We start from the raw sequence: 22,353 nt of genomic DNA on the forward strand, positions 1-22,353 counted from the left end.
CCATCGGAGGCAAAAAAAACATTAAAAACCCAGGCCAATTGGGGGAAAAATTTGGGAAAATTCCTCTCCGACCCATCCAGGCGATCGACACTAGTCCAGGATATCACCCTGGCCGTATTCTATTCCCTGCAGTACTTATCATTATATCTGCACCGTCCAACAAAAGGTCATCCAGTCTAATCCCAATTACCAGCTCTAGGTCCATAACCCTGCAGGTTCCTGCACTTTAAGTGACCATCCAAGCACCTTTTTAAACCACAAAAAGCAAGGGACCCAGTACTGAGCCCTGTGGAACCCCACTGGAAACATCCTTCCAGTCACACAAACATCCATCAACCATTACCCTTTGCTTCTTACCCCCAAGCCAATTTTGGATCCAACTTGCCACTTGCCACTTGGCCCTGGATCCCATGGGCTTTAACCTTCGTGACCAGTCTACTATGTGGGACCTTATCAAAAGCCTTGCTAAAGTCCATATATACTACATCGTACACACTGCCCTCATCGACCATTCTGGTGACCTCAAAATTCAATCAGGTCAGGCAAACATGATTTTCCCTGAACAAATCCGTGCTGACTGTCCTTGATTAATCCGTGTCTTTCTAAATGTAGATTTATCCTGTCCTTAAGGATTTTTTCCAGTACCTTTCCCATCGAGGTTAAGCTGACAGGCCTGTAATTACTCGGCCGATACCTTTCTCCCATCTTGAACAAGGGTACCACATTAGCAGTCCTCCAATCCTCCGGCACTATGCCTGAATCCAAAGAGGACTGGAAAATGATGGTCAAGGCCTCTGCTATTTCCTCTCTCGCTTCGTTCAACAGCCTGGGATGCATTTCATCCGGGCCTGGGGACTTATCTACTTTCAAAGCTGCCAAACCCCTGAATACTTCCCCTCTCTCGATATTTATTTCATCCAGAATATCACACTCCTCCTCGATAGCTGTATCTGCATTGCCCCTTTCCTTTGTGAAAACAGCCGCCAAGTTTTTGTTACGAAGTATACCCACATCTTCTTCCGCCTCCACACACAAAGATTACCCTCATGGTCTCTAATGGGCCCTACCCTTTCTTTAGTTATCCTCTTACTCTTAATATATTTATAGAACATCTTTGGGTTTTCCTTGATTTTACTGGTGAAGAATTTTTCATGCTCTCTCTCAGCATTCCTAATATCCTTTTTAATTTCACCTCTGAACTTTCTATATTCCTCCAGAGATTTAGCCGTTTGTATATGACATAAGCGTCCCTTTTTTTCTTAATCCTCCCCTGTAAGTCCCTAGACATCCAGGGATCTCTAGAATTATTTTTCCCGGCCTTTTTCTTTCAGGGCACATGTTTGGCCTGAACCTTCCGGATCTCCTCCTTGAATGCCTCCCACTGTTCCGACACTGATTTACCCACAAGAAGCTTTTCCAGTCCATCATGGCCAAATCGCTCCTTAACTTAGCAAAATTAGCTTTTCCCCAATTTGGTACTTTTATTCCAGGCCTATCCTTGTCCTTATCCATAATCAACTTGAATCTGACTGAATTATGATCACTGGCACCAAGTGCTCTCCCACGAATACCCCTTCAACCTGCCCGGCTTCATTCCCCAAAACTAAATCCAGAACCGCCCCCTCTGGTGTTGGGCTTGTTACATACTGACTAAAAAAGTTCTCTTGAATGCATTTCAAGAATTCCGCACCCTCTATACCCTTCACACTAAATTTGTCCCAATCAATATTAGGATAGTTACAATCCCCTACTATAACTACCCTATGGTTTTTGGACTTCCACAGAAATTTGCCGATATATTTGCTCCTCTATCTCTCTCCCACTGTTTGGGGGTCTATAATACCCTGTGATCGCCCCCTTTTTATTTTTCAGTTCGACCCATATGACCTCATTTGATGATCCCGTTAACATATCATCCCCCCCCCTCACCGCTGTAATAATTTCTTTAATCAATACCGTGAACCCGTCCCCCGCCCCCCTGCGCTCTGATCTGTATCAAAATCCTGTAACCAGGAATATTGAGCTGCCAAACCTGCCCCTCTTTCAAGTATTAAGGTCGGTAACCAGGGCACAGGTTTAAGGTCGGTAACCAGGGGGCACAGGTTTAAGATTGGTAACCAGGGCACAGGTTTAAGGTCAGTAACCAGGGGGCACAGGTTTAAGATCGGTAACCAGGGCACAGGTTTAAGGTCAGTAACCAGGGGGCACAGGTTTAAGATCGGTAACCAGGGCACTGGTTTAAGGTCAGTAACCAGGGGGCACAGGTTTAAGATCGGTAACCAGGGCACAGGTTTAAGGTCAGTTACCAGGGCACAGGTTTAAGGTCAGTCACCAGGGCACAGGTTTAAGGTCAGTAACCAGGGCACAGGTTTAAGGTCAGTAACCAGGGCACAGGTTTAAGGTCAGTCACCAGGGGACACAGGTTTAAGGTCAGTAACCAGGGGGCACAGGTTTAAGGTCAGTCACCAGGGCACAGGTTTAAGGTCAGTCACCAGGGCACAGGTTTAAGGTCAGTAACCAGGGCACAGGTTTAAGGTCAGTAACCAGGGGACAGGTTTAAGGTCAGTAACCAGGGGACAGGTTTAAGGTCAGTCACCAGGGGGCACAGGTTTAAGGTCAGTAACCAGGGCACAGGTTTAAGGTCAGTAACCAGGGGGCACAGGTTTAAGGTCAGTAACCAGGAGGCACAGGTTTAAGGTCAGTAACCAGGGGGCACAGGTTTAAGGTCAGTAACCAGGGCACAGGTTTAAGGTCAGTAACCAGGGGGCACAGGTTTAAGGTCAGTAACCGGAGGGCACAGGTTTAAGATCGGTAACCAGGGCACAGGTTTAAGGTCAGTAACCAGGGCACTGGTTTAAGGTCAGTAACCAGGGGGCACAGGTTTAAGATCGGTAACCAGGGCACAGGTTTAAGGTCAGTCACCAGGGCACAGGTTTAAGGTCAGTCACCAGGGCACAGGTTTATGGTCAGTAACCAGGGCACAGGTTTAAGGTCAGTAACCAGGGCACAGGTTTAAGGTCAGTCACCAGGGGACACAGGTTTAAGGTCAGTAACCAGGGGGCACAGGTTTAAGGTCAGTCACCAGGGCACAGGTTTAAGGTCAGTAACCAGGGGACAGGTTTAAGGTCAGTAACCAGGGCACAGGTTTAAGGTCAGTAACCAGGGCACAGGTTTAAGGTCAGTAACCAGGGCACAGGTTTAAGGTCAGTAACCAGGGGGCACAGGTTTAAGGTCAGTAACCAGGAGGCACAGGTTTAAGGTCAGTAACCAGGGGGCACAGGTTTAAGGTCAGTAACCAGGGGGCACAGGTTTAAGGTCAGTAACCAGGGCACAGGTTTAAGGACAGTAACCAGGGCACAGGTTTAAGGTCAGTCACCAGGGGGCACAGGTTTAAGGTCAGTAACCAGGGCACAGGTTTAAGGTCAGTCACCAGGGGGCACAGGTTTAAGGTCAGTAACCAGGGCACAGGTTTAAGGTCAGTAACCAGGAGGCACAGGTTTAAGGTCAGTAACCAGGGGGCACAGGTTTAAGGTCAGTAACCAGGGGGCACAGGTTTAAGGTCAGTAACCAGGGCACAGGTTTAAGGTCAGAAACCAGGGCACTGGTTTAAGGTCAGTAACCAGGGGGCACAGGTTTAAGGTCAGTAACCAGGGGGCACAGGTTTAAGGTCAGTAACCAGGGGGCACAGGTTTAAGGTCAGTAACCAGGGCACAGGTTTAAGGTCAGTCACCAGGGGGCACAGGTTTAAGGTCAGTAACCAGGGCACAGGTTTAAGGTCAGTAACCAGGGCACAGGTTTAAGGTCAGTAACCAGGAGGCACAGGTTTAAGGTCAGTAACCAGGGCACAGGTTTAAGGTCAGTAACCAGGGGGCACAGGTTTAAGGTCAGTAACCAGGGCACAGGTTTAAGGTCAGTCACCAGGGGGCACAGGTTTAAGGTCAGTAACCAGGGGGCACAGGTTTAAGGTCAGTAACCAGGAGGCACAGGTTTAAGGTCAGTAACCAGGGCACAGCTTTAAGGTCAGTAACCAGGGCACGGGTTTAAGGTCAGTAACCAGGGCACAGGTTTAAGGTCAGTAACCAGGAGGCACAGGTTTAAGGTCAGTAACCAGGGCACAGCTTTAAGGTCAGTAACCAGGGCACGGGTTTAAGGTCAGTAACCAGGAGGCACAGGTTTCAGGTCAGTAACCAGGGCACAGGTTTAAGGTCAGTCGCCAAGGCACAGGTTTAAGGTCAGTAACCAGGGGGCACAGGTTTAAGGTCAGTAACCAGGGCACAGGTTTAAGGTCAGTCGCCAAGGCACAGGTTTAAGGTCAGTAACCAGGGCACAGGTTTAAGGTCAGTAACCAGGGCACAGGTTTAAGGTCAGTCACCAGGGCACAGGTTTAATTTCAGTAACCAGGGGGCACAGGTTTAAGGTCAGTAACCAGGGCACAGGTTTACGGTCAGTAACCAGGGGGCACAGGTTTAAGGTCAGTAACCACAGCACAGGTTTAAGGTCAGTAACCAGGGGGCACAGGTTTAAGGTCAGTAACCAGGGCACAGGTTTAAGGTCAGTCACCAGGGGGCACAGGTTTAAGGTCAGTAACCAGGGGGCACAGGTTTAAGGTCAGTAGCCAGGGCACAGGTTTAAGGTCAGTAACCAGGGCACAGGTTTAAGGTCAGTAACCAGGGGGCACAGGTTTAAGGTCAGTAACCAGGGGGCACAGGTGTAAGGTCAGTAACCAGGGGGCACAGGTGTAAGGTCAGTAACCAGGGCACAGGTTTAAGGTCAGTAACCAGGGGGCACAGGTTTAAGGTCAGTAACCAGGGCACAGGTTTAAGGTCAGTAACCAGGGGGCATAGGTTTAAGGTCAGTAACCAGGGGGCACAGGTTTAAGGTCAGTCACCAGGGGGCACAGGTTTAAGGTCAGTCACGAGGGCACAGGTTTAAGGTCAGTAACCAGAGGGCACAGGTTTAAGGTCAGTAACCAGGGGGCACAGGTTTAAGGTCAGTAACCAGAGGGCACAGGTTTAAGGTCAGTAACCAGGGGGCACAGGTTTAAGGTCAGTAACCAGGGGGCATAGGTTTAAGGTCAGTAACCAGGGCACAGGTGTAAGGTCAGTAACCAGGGGGCATAGGTTTAAGGTCAGTAACCAATGGGCACAGGTGTAAGGTCAGTAACCAGGGCACAGGTTTAAGGTCAGTAACCAGGGCACAGGTTTAAGGTCAGTCACCAGGGCACAGGTTTAAGGTCAGTAACCAGGGCACAGGTTTAAGGTCAGTCACCAGGGCACAGGTTTAAGGTCAGTAACCAGGGCACAGGTTTAAGGTCAGTCACCAGGGCACAGGTTTAAGGTCAGTCACCAGGGGGCACAGGTTTAAGGTCAGTAACCAGGGCACAGGTTTAAGGTCAGTAACCAGGGGGCACAGGTTTAAGGTCAGTAACCAGGGGGCACAGGTGTAAGGTCAGTAACCAGGGCACAGGTTTAAGGACAGTAACCAGTGGGCACAGGTTTAAGGTCAGTAACCAGGGGGCACAGGTTTAAGGTCAGTAACCAGGGCACAGGTTTAAGGTCAGTAACCAGGGGGCACAGGTTTAAGGTCAGTAACCAGGGCACAGGTTTAAGGTCAGTCACCAGGGGGCACAGGTTTAAGGTCAGTAACCAGGGCACAGGTTTAAGGTCAGTCACCAGGGGGCACAGGTTTAAGGTCAGTAACCAGGGCACAGGTTTAAGGTCAGTCACCAGGGCACAGGTTTAAGGTCAGTAACCAGGGCACAGGTTTAAGGTCAGTAACCAGGGGGCACAGGTTTAAGGTCAGTAACCAGGGGGCACAGGTTTAAGGTCAGTAACCAGGGGGCACAGGTTTAAGGTCAGTAACCAGGGGGCACAGGTTTAAGGTCAGTAACCAGGGGGCACAGGTTTAAGGTCAGTAACCAGGGCACAGGTTTAAGGTCAGTAACCAGGGGGCACAGGTTTAAGGTCAGTAACCAGGGCACAGGTTTAAGGTCAGTAACCAGGGCACAGGTTTAAGGTCAGTCACCAGGGCACAGGTTTAAGGTCAGTAACCAGGGGGCACAGGTTTAAGGTCAGTAACCAGGGGGCACAGGTGTAAGGTCAGTAACCAGGGCACAGGTTTAAGGACAGTAACCAGCGGGCACAGGTTTAAGGTCAGTAACCAGGGGGCACAGGTGTAAGGTCAGTAACCAGGGCACAGGTTTAAGGTCAGTAACCAGGGGGCACAGGTTTAAGGTCAGTAACCAGGGCACAGGTTTAAGGTCAGTCACCAGGGGGCACAGGTTTAAGGTCAGTAACCAGGGCACAGGTTTAAGGTCAGTCACCAGTAGGCACAGGTTTAAGGTCAGTAACCAGGGGGCACAGGTTTAAGGTCAGTAACCAGGGCACAGGTTTAAGGTCAGTAACCAGGGGGCACAGGTTTAAGGTCAGTAACCAGGGTACAGGTTTAAGGTCAGTAACCAAGGGGCACAGGTTTAAGGTCAGTAACCAGGGCACAGGTTTAAGGTCAGTAACCAGGGGGCACAGGTTTAAGGTCAGTAACCAGAGGTCACAGGTTTAAGGTCAGTAACCAGGGCACAGGTTCAAGGTCAGTAACCAGGGCACAGGTTTAAGGTCAGTAACCAGGGGGCACAGGTTTAAGGTCAGTAACCAGGGCACAGGTTTAAGGTCAGTCACCAGGAGGCACAGGTTTAAGGTCTGTAACCAGGGGGTACAGGTTTTAGGTCAGTAACCAGGGCACAGGTTTAAGGTCAGTCACCAGGGCACAGGTTTCAGGTCAGTAACCAGGGTACAGGTTTAAGGTCAGTAACTAGGGGGCACAGGTTTAAGGTCAGTAACCAGGGGGCACAGGTTTAAGGTCAGTAACCAGGGCACAGCTTTAAGGTCAGTAACCAGGGGGCACAGGTTTAAGGTCAGTAACCAGGGCACAGGTTTAAGGTCAGTCACCAGGGGGCACAAGTTTAAGGTCAGTAACCAGGGGGCATAGGTTTAAGGTCAGTCACCAGGGGGCACAGGTTTAAGGTCAGTAACCAGGGCACAGGTTTAAGGTCAGTAACCAGGGCACAGGTTTAAGGTCAGTCACCAGGGCACAGGTTTAAGGTCAGTAACCAGGGGGCACAGGTTTAAGGTCAGTAACCAGGGGGCACAGGTTTAAGGTCAGTAACCAGGGGGCACAGGTTTAAGGTCAGTAACCAGGGCACAGGTTTAAGGTCAGTAACCAGGGCACAGGTTTAAGGTCAGTCACCAGGGCACAGGTTTAAGGTCAGTAACCAGGGCACAGGTTTAAGGTCAGTAACCAGGGCACAGGTTTAAGGTCAGTAACCAGGGGGCACAGGTTTAAGGTCAGTAACCAGGGGGCACAGGTTTAAGGTCAGTAACCAGGGCACAGGTCTAAGGTCAGTAACCAGGGGGCACAGGTTTAAGGTCAGTAACCAGGGGGCACAGGTGTAAGGTCAGTAACCAGGGGGCACAGGTTTAAGGTCAGTAACCAATGGGCACAGGTGTAAGGTCAGTAACCAGGGCACAGGTTTAAGGTCAGTCACCAGGGCACAGGTTTAAGGTCAGTAACCAGGGCACAGGTTTAAGGTCAGTAACCAGGGGGCACAGGTTTAAGGTCAGTAAGCAGGGCACAGGTTTAACGTCAGTAACCAGGGGGCACAGGTTTAAGGTCAGTAACCAGGGGGCACAGGTTTAAGGTCAGTAACCAGGGGGCACAGGTGTAAGGTCAGTAACCAGGGGGCATAGGTTTAAGGTCAGTAACCAGGGCACAGGTGTAAGGTCAGTAACCAGGGGGCATAGGTTTAAGGTCAGTAACCAATGGGCACAGGTGTAAGGTCAGTAACCAGGGCACAGGTTTAAGGTCAGTCACCAGGGCACAGGTTTAAGGTCAGTCACCAGGGCACAGGTTTAAGGTCAGTAACCAGGGCACAGGTTTAAGGTCAGTCACCAGGGCACAGGTTTAAGGTCAGTCACCAGGGGGCACAGGTGTAAGGTCAGTAACCAGGGCACAGGTTTAAAGTCAGTCACCAGGGCACAGGTTTAAGGTCAGTAACCAGGGCACAGGTTTAAGGTCAGTAACCAGGGGGCACAGGTTTAAGGTCAGTAACCAGGGGGCACAGGTGTAAGGTCAGTAACCAGGGCACAGGTTTAAGGACAGTAACCAGCGGGCACAGGTTTAAGGTCAGTAACCAGGGGGCACAGGTTTAAGGTCAGTAACCAGGGGGCACAGGTTTAAGGTCAGTAACCAGGGCACAGGTTTAAGGTCAGTCACCAGGGGGCACAGGTTTAAGGTCAGTAACCAGGGCACAGGTTTAAGGTCAGTCACCAGGGGGCACAGGTTTAAGGTCAGTAACCAGGGCACAGGTTTAAGGTCAGTCACCAGGGCACAGGTTTAAGGTCAGTAACCAGGGCACAGGTTTAAGGTCAGTAACCAGGGGGCACAGGTTTAAGGTCAGTAACCAGGGGGCACAGGTTTAAGGTCAGTAACCAGGGGGCACAGGTTTAAGGTCAGTAACCCGGGGGCACAGGTTTAAGGTCAGTAACCAGGGGGCTCAGGTTTAAGGTCAGTAACCAGGGGGCACAGGTTTAAGGTCAGTAACCAGGGGGCACAGGTTTAAGGTCAGTAACCAGGGGGCACAGGTTTAAGGTCAGTAACCAGGGCACAGGTTTAAGGTCAGTAACCAGGGCACAGGTTTAAGGTCAGTCACCAGGGCACAGGTTTAAGGTCAGTAACCAGGGGGCACAGGTTTAAGGTCAGTAACCAGGGCACAGGTTTAAGGTCAGTAACCAGGGGGCACAGGTTTAAGGTCAGTAACCAGGGCACAGGTTTAAGGTCAGTCACCAGGGGGCACAGGTTTAAGGTCAGTAACCAGGGCACAGGTTTAAGGTCAGTCACCAGGAGGCACAGGTTTAAGGTCAGTAACCAGGGGGCACAGGTTTGAGGTCAGTAACCAGGGCACAGGTTTAAGGTCAGTAACCAGGGGGCACAGGTTTAAGGTCAGTAACCAGGGTACAGGTTTAAGGTCAGTAACCAAGGGGCACAGGTTTAAGGTCAGTAACCAGGGCACAGGTTTAAGGTCAGTAACCAGGGGGCACAGGTTTAAGGTCAGTAACCAGAGGTCACAGGTTTAAGGTCAGTAACCAGGGCACAGGTTCAAGGTCAGTAACCAGGGCACAGGTTTAAGGTCAGTAACCAGGGGGCACAGGTTTAAGGTCAGTAACCAGGGCACAGGTTTAAGGTCAGTCACCAGGAGGCACAGGTTTAAGGTCAGTAACCAGGGGGTACAGGTTTTAGGTCAGTAACCAGGGCACAGGTTTAAGGTCAGTCACCAGGGCACAGGTTTCAGGTCAGTAACCAGGGTACAGGTTTAAGGTCAGTAACTAGGGGGCACAGGTTTAAGGTCAGTAACCAGGGGGCACAGGTTTAAGGTCAGTAACCAGGGCACAGCTTTAAGGTCAGTAACCAGGGGGCACAGGTTTAAGGTCAGTAACCAGGGCACAGGTTTAAGGTCAGTCACCAGGGGGCACAAGTTTAAGGTCAGTAACCAGGGGGCATAGGTTTAAGGTCAGTCACCAGGGGGCACAGGTTTAAGGTCAGTAACCAGGGCACAGGTTTAAGGTCAGTAACCAGGGCACAGGTTTAAGGTCAGTCACCAGGGCACAGGTTTAAGGTCAGTAACCAGGGGGCACAGGTTTAAGGTCAGTAACCAGGGGGCACAGGTTTAAGGTCAGTAACCAGGGGGCACAGGTTTAAGGTCAGTAACCAGGGCACAGGTTTAAGGTCAGTAACCAGGGCACAGGTTTAAGGTCAGTAACCAGGGCACAGGTTTAAGGTCAGTAACCAGGAGGCACAGGTTTAAGGTCAGTAACCAGGGCACAGGTTTAAGGTCAGTAACCAGGGGGCACAGGTTTAAGGTCAGTAACCAGGGCACAGGTTTAAGGTCAGTCACCAGGGGGCACAGGTTTAAGGTCAGTAACCAGGGGGCACAGGTTTAAGGTCAGTAACCAGGAGGCACAGGTTTAAGGTCAGTAACCAGGGCACAGCTTTAAGGTCAGTAACCAGGGCACGGGTTTAAGGTCAGTAACCAGGGCACAGGTTTAAGGTCAGTAACCAGGAGGCACAGGTTTAAGGTCAGTAACCAGGGCACAGCATTAAGGTCAGTAACCAGGGCACGGGTTTAAGGTCAGTAACCAGGAGGCACAGGTTTAAGGTCAGTAACCAGGGCACAGCTTTAAGGTCAGTAACCAGGGCACGGGTTTAAGGTCAGTAACCAGGGCACGGGTTTAAGGTCAGTAACCAGGGCACAGGTTTAAGGTCAGTCACCAGGGCACAGGTTTAAGGTCAGTAACCAGGGCACAGGTTTAAGGTCAATAACCAGGGGGCACAGGTTTAAGGTCAGTAACCAGGGGGCACAGGTTTAAGGTCAGTAACCAGGGCACAGGTTTAAGGTCAGTCGCCAAGGCACAGGTTTAAGGTCAGTAACCAGGGCACAGGTTTAAGGTCAGTAACCAGGGCACAGGTTTAAGGTCAGTCACCAGGGCACAGGTTTAATTTCAGTAACCAGGGGGCACAGGTTTAAGGTCAGTAACCAGGGCACAGGTTTAAGGTCAGTAACCAGGGGGCACAGGTTTAAGGTCAGTAACCACAGCACAGGTTTAAGGTCAGTAACCAGGGGGCACAGGTTTAAGGTCAGTAACCAGGGCACAGGTTTAAGGTCAGTCACCAGGGGGCACAGGTTTAAGGTCAGTAACCAGGGGGCACAGGTTTAAGGTCAGTAACCAGGGCACAGGTTTAAGGTCAGTAACCAGGGCACAGGTTTAAGGTCAGTAACCAGGGGGCACAGGTTTAAGGTCAGTAACCAGGGGGCACAGGTGTAAGGTCAGTAACCAGGGGGCACAGGTGTAAGGTCAGTAACCAGGGGGCACAGGTGTAAGGTCAGTAACCAGGGCACAGGTTTAAGGTCAGTAACCAGGGGGCACAGGTTTAAGGTCAGTAACCAGGGCACAGGTTTAAGGTCAGTAACCAGGGGGCACAGGTTTAAGGTCAGTAACCAGGGGGCACAGGTTTAAGGTCAGTCACCAGGGGGCACAGGTTTAAGGTCAGTCATGAGGGCACAGGTTTAAGGTCAGTAACCAGAGGGCACAGGTTTAAGGTCAGTAACCAGGGGGCACAGGTTTAACGTCAGTAACCAGGGGGCACAGGTTTAAGGTCAGTAACCAGGGGGCACAGGTTTAATGTCAGTAACCAGGGCACAGGTTTAAGGTCAGTAACCAGGGGGCACAGGTTTAAGGTCAGTAACCAGGGGGCACAGGTTTAAGGTCAGTAACCAGGGCACAGGTTTAAGGTCAGTAACCAGGGCACAGGTTTAAGGTCAGTAACCAGGAGGCACAGGTTTAAGGTCAGTAACCAGGGCACAGCTTTAAGGTCAGTAACCAGGGCACGGGTTTAAGGTCAGTAACCAGGAGGCACAGGTTTCAGGTCAGTAACCAGGGCACAGCTTTAAGGTCAGTAACCAGGGCACGGGTTTAAGGTCAGTAACCAGGGCACGGGTTTAAGGTCAGTAACCAGGGCACAGGTTTAAGGTCAGTAACCAGGGCACAGGTTTAAGGTCAGTCACCAGGGCACAGGTTTAAGGTCAGTAACCAGGGCACAGGTTTAAGGTCAGTAACCAGGGGGCACAGGTTTAAGGTCAGTAACCAGGGGGCACAGGTTTAAGGTCAGTAACCAGGGCACAGGTTTAAGGTCAGTCGCCAAGGCACAGGTTTAAGGTCAGTAACCAGGGCACAGGTTTAAGGTCAGTAACCAGGGCACAGGTTTAAGGTCAGTCACCAGGGCACAGGTTTAATTTCAGTAACCAGGGGGCACAGGTTTAAGGTCAGTAACCAGGGCACAGGTTTAAGGTCAGTAACCAGGGGGCACAGGTTTAAGGTCAGTAACCACAGCACAGGTTTAAGGTCAGTAACCAGGGGGCACAGGTTTAAGGTCAGTAACCAGGGCACAGGTTTAAGGTCAGTCACCAGGGGGCACAGGTTTAAGGTCAGTAACCAGGGGGCACAGGTTTAAGGTCAGTAGCCAGGGCACAGGTTTAAGGTCAGTAACCAGGGCACAGGTTTAAGGTCAGTAACCAGGGGGCACAGGTTTAAGGTCAGTAACCAGGGGGCACAGGTGTAAGGTCAGTAACCAGGGGGCACAGGTGTAAGGTCAGTAACCAGGGCACAGGTTTAAGGTCAGTAACCAGGGGGCACAGGTTTAAGGTCAGTAACCAGGGCACAGGTTTAAGGTCAGTAACCAGGGGGCATAGGTTTAAGGTCAGTAACCAGGGGGCACAGGTTTAAGGTCAGTCACCAGGGGGCACAGGTTTAAGGTCAGTCACGAGGGCACAGGTTTAAGGTCAGTAACCAGAGGGCACAGGTTTAAGGTCAGTAACCAGGGGGCACAGGTTTTAGGTCAGTAACCAGAGGGCACAGGTTTAAGGTCAGTAACCAGGGGGCACAGGTTTAAGGTCAGTAACCAGGGGGCATAGGTTTAAGGTCAGTAACCAGGGCACAGGTGTAAGGTCAGTAACCAGGGGGCATAGGTTTAAGGTCAGTAACCAATGGGCACAGGTGTAAGGTCAGTAACCAGGGCACAGGTTTAAGGTCAGTAACCAGGGCACAGGTTTAAGGTCAGTCACCAGGGCACAGGTTTAAGGTCAGTCACCAGGGCACAGGTTTAAGGTCAGTAACCAGGGCACAGGTTTAAGGTCAGTCACCAGGGCACAGGTTTAAGGTCAGTCACCAGGGGGCACAGGTTTAAGCTCAGTAACCAGGGCACAGGTTTAAGGTCAGTAACCAGGGGGCACAGGTTTAAGGTCAGTAACCAGGGGGCACAGGTGTAAGGTCAGTAACCAGGGCACAGGTTTAAGGACAGTAACCAGTGGGCACAGGTTTAAGGTCAGTAACCAGGGGGCACAGGTTTAAGGTCAGTAACCAGGGCACAGGTTTAAGGTCAGTAACCAGGGGGCACAGGTTTAAGGTCAGTAACCAGGGCACAGGTTTAAGGTCAGTCACCAGGGGGCACAGGTTTAAGGTCAGTAACCAGGGCACAGGTTTAAGGTCAGTCACCAGGGGGCACAGGTTTAAGGTCAGTAACCAGGGCACAGGTTTAAGGTCAGTCACCAGGGCACAGGTTTAAGGTCAGTAACCAGGGCACAGGTTTAAGGTCAGTAACCAGGGGGCACAGGTTTAAGGTCAGTAACCAGGGGGCACAGGTTTAAGGTCAGTAACCAGGGGGCACAGGTTTAAGGTCAGTAACCAGGGGGCACAGGTTTAAGGTCAGTAACCAGGGGGCACAGGTTTAAGGTCAGTAACCAGGGCACAGGTTTAAGGTCAGTAACCAGGGGGCACAGGTTTAAGGTCAGTAACCAGGGCACAGGTTTAAGGTCAGTAACCAGGGCACAGGTTTAAGGTCAGTCACCAGGGCACAGGTTTAAGGTCAGTAACCAGGGGGCACAGGTTTAAGGTCAGTAACCAGGGGGCACAGGTGTAAGGTCAGTAACCAGGGCACAGGTTTAAGGACAGTAACCAGCGGGCACAGGTTTAAGGTCAGTAACCAGGGGGCACAGGTGTAAGGTCAGTAACCAGGGCACAGGTTTAAGGTCAGTAACCAGGGGGCACAGGTTTAAGGTCAGTAACCAGGGCACAGGTTTAAGGTCAGTCACCAGGGGGCACAGGTTTAAGGTCAGTAACCAGGGCACAGGTTTAAGGTCAGTCACCAGTAGGCACAGGTTTAAGGTCAGTAACCAGGGGGCACAGGTTTAAGGTCAGTAACCAGGGCACAGGTTTAAGGTCAGTAACCAGGGGGCACAGGTTTAAGGTCAGTAACCAGGGTACAGGTTTAAGGTCAGTAACCAAGGGGCACAGGTTTAAGGTCAGTAACCAGGGCACAGGTTTAAGGTCAGTAACCAGGGGGCACAGGTTTAAGGTCAGTAACCAGAGGTCACAGGTTTAAGGTCAGTAACCAGGGCACAGGTTCAAGGTCAGTAACCAGGGCACAGGTTTAAGGTCAGTAACCAGGGGGCACAGGTTTAAGGTCAGTAACCAGGGCACAGGTTTAAGGTCAGTCACCAGGAGGCACAGGTTTAAGGTCTGTAACCAGGGGGTACAGGTTTTAGGTCAGTAACCAGGGCACAGGTTTAAGGTCAGTCACCAGGGCACAGGTTTCAGGTCAGTAACCAGGGTACAGGTTTAAGGTCAGTAACTAGGGGGCACAGGTTTAAGGTCAGTAACCAGGGGGCACAGGTTTAAGGTCAGTAACCAGGGCACAGCTTTAAGGTCAGTAACCAGGGGGCACAGGTTTAAGGTCAGTAACCAGGGCACAGGTTTAAGGTCAGTCACCAGGGGGCACAAGTTTAAGGTCAGTAACCAGGGGGCATAGGTTTAAGGTCAGTCACCAGGGGGCACAGGTTTAAGGTCAGTAACCAGGGCACAGGTTTAAGGTCAGTAACCAGGGCACAGGTTTAAGGTCAGTCACCAGGGCACAGGTTTAAGGTCAGTAACCAGGGGGCACAGGTTTAAGGTCAGTAACCAGGGGGCACAGGTTTAAGGTCAGTAACCAGGGGGCACAGGTTTAAGGTCAGTAACCAGGGCACAGGTTTAAGGTCAGTAACCAGGGCACAGGTTTAAGGTCAGTAACCAGGAGGCACAGGTTTAAGGTCAGTAACCAGGAGGCACAGGTTTAAGGTCAGTAACCAGGGCACAGGTTTAAGATCAGTAACCAGGGGGCACAGGTTTAAGGTCAGTAACCAGGGCACAGGTTTAAGGTCAGTAACCAGGAGGCACAGGTTTAAGGTCAGTAACCAGGGCACAGGTTTAAGGTCAGTAACCAGGGCACAGGTTTAAGGTCAGTAACCAGGGGGCACAGGTTTAAGGTCAGTAACCAGGGCACAGGTTTAAGGTCAGTAACCAGGGCACAGGTTTAAGGTCAGTAACCAGGGGGCACAGATGTAAGGTCAGTAACCAGGGGGCACAGGTGTAAGGTCAGTAACCAGGGCACAGGTTTAAGGTCAGTAACCAGGGGGCACAGGTTTAAGGTCAGTAACCAGGGCACAGGTTTAAGGTCAGTAACCAGGGGGCACAGGTTTAAGGTCAGTAACCAGGGGGCACAGGTTTAAGGTCAGTCACCAGGGGGCACAGGTTTAAGGTCAGTCACCAGGGCACAGGTTTAAGGTCAGTAACCAGGGGGCACAGGTTTAAGGTCAGTAACCAGGGGGCACAGGTTTAAGGTCAGTAACCAGGGGGCACAGGTGTAAGGTCAGTAACCAGGGGGCACAGGTTTAAGGTCAGTAACCAGGGGGCACAGGTGTAAGGTCAGTAACCAGGGCACAGGTTTAAGGTCAGTAACCAGGGGGCACAGGTTTAAGGTCAGTCACCAGGGCACAGGTTTAAGGTCAGTAACCAGGGCACAGGTTTAAGGTCAGTAACCAGGGCACAGGTTTAAGGTCAGTAACCAGGGGGCACAGGTTTAAGGTCAGTAACCAGGGGGCACAGGTTTAAGGTCAGTAACCAGGGCACAGGTCTAAGGTCAGTCACCAGGGCACAGGTTTAAGGTCAGTAACCAGGGGGCACAGGTGTAAGGTCAGTAACCAGGGGGCACAGGTTTAAGGTCAGTAACCAATGGGCACAGGTGTAAGGTCAGTAACCAGGGCACAGGTTTAAGGTCAGTCACCAGGGCACAGGTTTAAGGTCAGTAACCAGGGCACAGGTTTAAGGTCAGTAACCAGGGGGCACAGGTTTAAGGTCAGTAAGCAGGGCACAGGTTTAACGTCAGTAACCAGGGGGCACAGGTTTAAGGTCAGTAACCAGGGGGCACAGGTTTAAGGTCAGTAACCAGGGGGCACAGGTGTAAGGTCAGTAACCAGGGGGCATAGGTTTAAGGTCAGTAACCAGGGCACAGGTGTAAGGTCAGTAACCAGGGGGCATAGGTTTAAGGTCAGTAACCAATGGGCACAGGTGTAAGGTCAGTAACCAGGGCACAGGTTTAAGGTCAGTCACCAGGGCACAGGTTTAAGGTCAGTCACCAGGGCACAGGTTTAAGGTCAGTAACCAGGGCACAGGTTTAAGATCAGTCACCAGGGCACAGGTTTAAGGTCAGTCACCAGGGGGCACAGGTGTAAGGTCAGTAACCAGGGCACAGGTTTAAAGTCAGTCACCAGGGCACAGGTTTAAGGTCAGTAACCAGGGCACAGGTTTAAGGTCAGTAACCAGGGGGCACAGGTTTAAGGTCAGTAACCAGGGGGCACAGGTGTAAGGTCAGTAACCAGGGCACAGGTTTAAGGACAGTAACCAGCGGGCACAGGTTTAAGGTCAGTAACCAGGGGGCACAGGTTTAAGGTCAGTAACCAGGGGGCACAGGTTTAAGGTCAGTAACCAGGGCACAGGTTTAAGGTCAGTCACCAGGGGGCACAGGTTTAAGGTCAGTAACCAGGGCACAGGTTTAAGGTCAGTCACCAGGGGGCACAGGTTTAAGGTCAGTAACCAGGGCACAGGTTTAAGGTCAGTCACCAGGGCACAGGTTTAAGGTCAGTAACCAGGGCACAGGTTTAAGGTCAGTAACCAGGGGGCACAGGTTTAAGGTCAGTAACCAGGGGGCACAGGTTTAAGGTCAGTAACCAGGGGGCACAGGTTTAAGGTCAGTAACCAGGGGGCACAGGTTTAAGGTCAGTAACCAGGGGGCTCAGGTTTAAGGTCAGTAACCAGGGGGCACAGGTTTAAGGTCAGTAACCAGGGGGCACAGGTTTAAGGTCAGTAACCAGGGGGCACAGGTTTAAGGTCAGTAACCAGGGCACAGGTTTAAGGTCAGTAACCAGGGCACAGGTTTAAGGTCAGTCACCAGGGCACAGGTTTAAGGTCAGTAACCAGGGGGCACAGGTTTAAGGTCAGTAACCAGGGCACAGGTTTAAGGTCAGTAACCAGGGGGCACAGGTTTAAGGTCAGTAACCAGGGCACAGGTTTAAGGTCAGTCACCAGGGGGCACAGGTTTAAGGTCAGTAACCAGGGCACAGGTTTAAGGTCAGTCACCAGGAGGCACAGGTTTAAGGTCAGTAACCAGGGGGCACAGGTTTAAGGTCAGTAACCAGGGCACAGGTTTAAGGTCAGTAACCAGGGGGCACAGGTTTAAGGTCAGTAACCAGGGTACAGGTTTAAGGTCAGTAACCAAGGGGCACAGGTTTAAGGTCAGTAACCAGGGCACAGGTTTAAGGTCAGTAACCAGGGGGCACAGGTTTAAGGTCAGTAACCAGAGGTCACAGGTTTAAGGTCAGTAACCAGGGCACAGGTTCAAGGTCAGTAACCAGGGCACAGGTTTAAGGTCAGTAACCAGGGGGCACAGGTTTAAGGTCAGTAACCAGGGCACAGGTTTAAGGTCAGTCACCAGGAGGCACAGGTTTAAGGTCAGTAACCAGGGGGTACAGGTTTTAGGTCAGTAACCAGGGCACAGGTTTAAGGTCAGTCACCAGGGCACAGGTTTCAGGTCAGTAACCAGGGTACAGGTTTAAGGTCAGTAACTAGGGGGCACAGGTTTAAGGTCAGTAACCAGGGGGCACAGGTTTAAGGTCAGTAACCAGGGCACAGCTTTAAGGTCAGTAACCAGGGGGCACAGGTTTAAGGTCAGTAACCAGGGCACAGGTTTAAGGTCAGTCACCAGGGGGCACAAGTTTAAGGTCAGTAACCAGGGGGCATAGGTTTAAGGTCAGTCACCAGGGGGCACAGGTTTAAGGTCAGTAACCAGGGCACAGGTTTAAGGTCAGTAACCAGGGCACAGGTTTAAGGTCAGTCACCAGGGCACAGGTTTAAGGTCAGTAACCAGGGGGCACAGGTTTAAGGTCAGTAACCAGGGGGCACAGGTTTAAGGTCAGTAACCAGGGGGCACAGGTTTAAGGTCAGTAACCAGGGCACAGGTTTAAGGTCAGTAACCAGGGCACAGGTTTAAGGTCAGTAACCAGGGCACAGGTTTAAGGTCAGTAACCAGGAGGCACAGGTTTAAGGTCAGTAACCAGGGCACAGGTTTAAGGTCAGTAACCAGGGGGCACAGGTTTAAGGTCAGTAACCAGGGCACAGGTTTAAGGTCAGTCACCAGGGGGCACAGGTTTAAGGTCAGTAACCAGGGGGCACAGGTTTAAGGTCAGTAACCAGGAGGCACAGGTTTAAGGTCAGTAACCAGGGCACAGCTTTAAGGTCAGTAACCAGGGCACGGGTTTAAGGTCAGTAACCAGGGCACAGGTTTAAGGTCAGTAACCAGGAGGCACAGGTTTAAGGTCAGTAACCAGGGCACAGCATTAAGGTCAGTAACCAGGGCACGGGTTTAAGGTCAGTAACCAGGAGGCACAGGTTTAAGGTCAGTAACCAGGGCACAGCTTTAAGGTCAGTAACCAGGGCACGGGTTTAAGGTCAGTAACCAGGGCACGGGTTTAAGGTCAGTAACCAGGGCACAGGTTTAAGGTCAGTCACCAGGGCACAGGTTTAAGGTCAGTAACCAGGGCACAGGTTTAAGGTCAATAACCAGGGGGCACAGGTTTAAGGTCAGTAACCAGGGGGCACAGGTTTAAGGTCAGTAACCAGGGCACAGGTTTAAGGTCAGTCGCCAAGGCACAGGTTTAAGGTCAGTAACCAGGGCACAGGTTTAAGGTCAGTAACCAGGGCACAGGTTTAAGGTCAGTCACCAGGGCACAGGTTTAATTTCAGTAACCAGGGGGCACAGGTTTAAGGTCAGTAACCAGGGCACAGGTTTAAGGTCAGTAACCAGGGGGCACAGGTTTAAGGTCAGTAACCACAGCACAGGTTTAAGGTCAGTAACCAGGGGGCACAGGTTTAAGGTCAGTAACCAGGGCACAGGTTTAAGGTCAGTCGCCAAGGCACAGGTTTAAGGTCAGTAACCAGGGCACAGGTTTAAGGTCAGTAACCAGGGCACAGGTTTAAGGTCAGTCACCAGGGCACAGGTTTAATTTCAGTAACCAGGGGGCACAGGTTTAAGGTCAGTAACCAGGGGGCACAGGTTTAAGGTCAGTAACCACAGCACAGGTTTAAGGTCAGTAACCAGGGGGCACAGGTTTAAGGTCAGTAACCAGGGCACAGGTTTAAGGTCAGTCACCAGGGGGCACAGGTTTAAGGTCAGTAACCAGGGGGCACAGGTTTAAGGTCAGTAACCAGGGCACAGGTTTAAGGTCAGTAACCAGGGCACAGGTTTAAGGTCAGTAACCAGGGGGCACAGGTTTAAGGTCAGTAACCAGGGGGCACAGGTGTAAGGTCAGTAACCAGGGGGCACAGGTGTAAGGTCAGTAACCAGGGGGCACAGGTGTAAGGTCAGTAACCAGGGCACAGGTTTAAGGTCAGTAACCAGGGGGCACAGGTTTAAGGTCAGTAACCAGGGCACAGGTTTAAGGTCAGTAACCAGGGGGCACAGGTTTAAGGTCAGTAACCAGGGGGCACAGGTTTAAGGTCAGTCACCAGGGGGCACAGGTTTAAGGTCAGTAACCAGGGGGCACAGGTTTAAGGTCAGTAACCAGGGCACAGGTTTAAGGTCAGTAACCAGGGCACAGGTTTAAGGTCAGTAACCAGGGGGCACAGGTTTAAGGTCAGTAACCAGGGGGCACAGGTGTAAGGTCAGTAACCAGGGGGCACAGGTGTAAGGTCAGTAACCAGGGGGCACAGGTGTAAGGTCAGTAACCAGGGCACAGGTTTAAGGTCAGTCACCAGGAGGCACAGGTTTAAGGTCAGTAACCAGGGGGTACAGGTTTTAGGTCAGTAACCAGGGCACAGGTTTAAGGTCAGTCACCAGGGCACAGGTTTCAGGTCAGTAACCAGGGTACAGGTTTAAGGTCAGTAACTAGGGGGCACAGGTTTAAGGTCAGTAACCAGGGGGCACAGGTTTAAGGTCAGTAACCAGGGCACAGCTTTAAGGTCAGTAACCAGGGGGCACAGGTTTAAGGTCAGTAACCAGGGCACAGGTTTAAGGTCTGTAACCAGGGCACAGGTTTAAGGTCAGTAACCAGGGCACAGGTTTAAGGTCAGTAACCAGGAGGCACAGGTTTAAGGTCAGTAACCAGGGCACAGGTTTAAGGTCAGTAACCAGGGGGCACAGGTTTAAGGTCAGTAACCAGGGCACAGGTTTAAGGTCAGTAACCAGGAGGCACAGGTTTAAGGTCAGTAACCAGGGCACAGGTTTAAGGTCAGTAACCAGGGCACAGGTTTAAGGTCAGTAACCAGGGCACAGGTTTAAGGTCAGTAACCAGGAGGCACAGGTTTAAGGTCAGTAACCAGGGCACAGGTTTAAGGTCAGTAACCAGGGGGCACAGGTTTAAGGTCAGTAACCAGGGCACAGGTTTAAGGTCAGTAACCAGGGCACAGGTTTAAGGTCAGTAACCAGGGGGCACAGATGTAAGGTCAGTAACCAGGGGGCACAGGTGTAAGGTCAGTAACCAGGGCACAGGTTTAAGGTCAGTAACCAGGGGGCACAGGTTTAAGGTCAGTAACCAGGGCACAGGTTTAAGGTCAGTAACCAGGGGGCACAGGTTTAAGGTCAGTAACCAGGGGGCACAGGTTTAAGGTCAGTCACCAGGGGGCACAGGTTTAAGGTCAGTCACCAGGGCACAGGTTTAAGGTCAGTAACCAGGGGGCACAGGTTTAAGGTCAGTAACCAGGGGGCACAGGTTTAAGGTCAGTAACCAGGGGGCACAGGTGTAAGGTCAGTAACCAGGGGGCACAGGTTTAAGGTCAGTAACCAGGGGGCACAGGTGTAAGGTCAGTAACCAGGGCACAGGTTTAAGGTCAGTAACCAGGGGGCACAAGTTTAAGGTCAGTCACCAGGGCACAGGTTTAAGGTCAGTAACCAGGGGGCACAGGTTTAAGGTCAGTAACCAGGGGGCACAGGTGTAAGGTCAGTAACCAGGGCACAGGTTTAAGGTCAGTAACCAGGGGGCACAGGTTTAAGGTCAGTAACCAGGGCACAGGTTTAAGGTCAGTAACCAGGGGGCACAGGTTTAAGGTCAGTAACCAGGGGGCACAGGTTTAAGGTCAGTCACCAGGGGGCACAGGTTTAAGGTCAGTCACCAGGGGGCACAGGTTTAAGGTCAGTAACCAGGGCACAGGTTTAAGGTCAGTAACCAGGGGGCACAGGTGTAAGGTCAGTAACCAGGGGGCACAGGTTTAAGGTCAGTAACCAGGGCACAGGTCTAAGGACAGTAACCAGCGGGCACAGGTTTAAGGACAGTAACCAGCGGGCACAGGTTTAAGATCAGTAACCAGGGCACAGGTTTAAGGTCAGTAACCAGGGCACAGGTTTAAGGTCAGTAACCAGGGGGCACAGGTTTAAGGTCAGTAACCAGGGCACAGGTTTAAGGTCAGTAACCAGGGGGCACAGGTGTAAGGTCAGTAACCAGGGGGCACAGGTGTAAGGTCAGTAACCAGGGCACAGGTTTAAGGACAGTAACCAGCGGGCACAGGTTTAAGGACAGTAACCAGCGGGCACAGGTTTAAGGTCAGTAACCAGGGCACAGGTTTAAGGTCAGTAACCAGGGGGCACAGGTTTAAGGTCAGTAACCAGGGCACAGGTTTAAGGTCAGTAACCAGGGGGCACAGGTTTAAGGTCAGTAACCAGGGCACAGGTTTAAGGTCAGTCACCAGGGGGCACAGGTTTAAGGTCAGTAACCAGGGCACAGGTTTAAGGTCAGTCACCAGGGGGCACAGGTTTAAGGTCAGTAACCAGGGCACAGGTTTAAGGTCAGTCACCAGGGCACAGGTTTAAGGTCAGTAACCAGGGCACAGGTTTAAGGTCAGTAACCAGGGGGCACAGGTTTAAGGTCAGTAACCAGGGCACAGGTTTAAGGTCAGTAACCAGGGGGCACAGGTTTAAGGTCAGTAACCAGGGCACAGGTTTAAGGTCAGTCACCAGGGCACAGGTTTAAGGTCAGTAACCAGGGCACAGGTTTAAGGTCAGTAACCAGGGGGCACAGGTTTAAGGTCAGTAACCAGGGCACAGGTTTAAGGTCAGTAACCAGGGGGCACAGATTTAAGGTCAGTAACCAGGGGGCACAGGTTTCAGGTCAGTAACCAGGGCACAGGTTTAAGGTCAGTAACCAGGGGGCACAGGTTTAAGGTCAGTAACCAGGGCACAGGTTTAACGTCAGTAACCAGGGGGCACAGGTTTAAGGTCAGTAACCAGGGGGCACAGGTTTAAGGTCAGTCACCAGGGGGCACAGGTTTAAGGTCAGTAACCAGGGGGCACAGGTTTAAGGTCAGTAACCAGGGCACGGGTTTAAGATCAGTAACCAGGGGGCACAGGTTTAAGGTCAGTCACCAGGGCACAGGTTTAAGGTCAGTAACC

The 22,353-nt window shown here is 51.5% G+C and overlaps 1 protein-coding gene across 1 annotated transcript in view; it reads left to right on the forward strand.

The window, feature by feature from the left end:
- The window catches only part of LOC139256182 (nuclear pore complex protein Nup155-like), a 123,442-nt gene that overhangs the window by 91,728 nt on the left and 9,361 nt on the right, over positions 1-22,353 (forward strand). The window lies entirely within an intron of this gene.

The sequence above is a fragment of the Pristiophorus japonicus genome, unplaced genomic scaffold (genome assembly GCF_044704955.1).
Source record: "Pristiophorus japonicus isolate sPriJap1 unplaced genomic scaffold, sPriJap1.hap1 HAP1_SCAFFOLD_688, whole genome shotgun sequence".
In the NCBI taxonomy this organism is placed as follows: Eukaryota; Metazoa; Chordata; class Chondrichthyes; family Pristiophoridae; genus Pristiophorus; species Pristiophorus japonicus.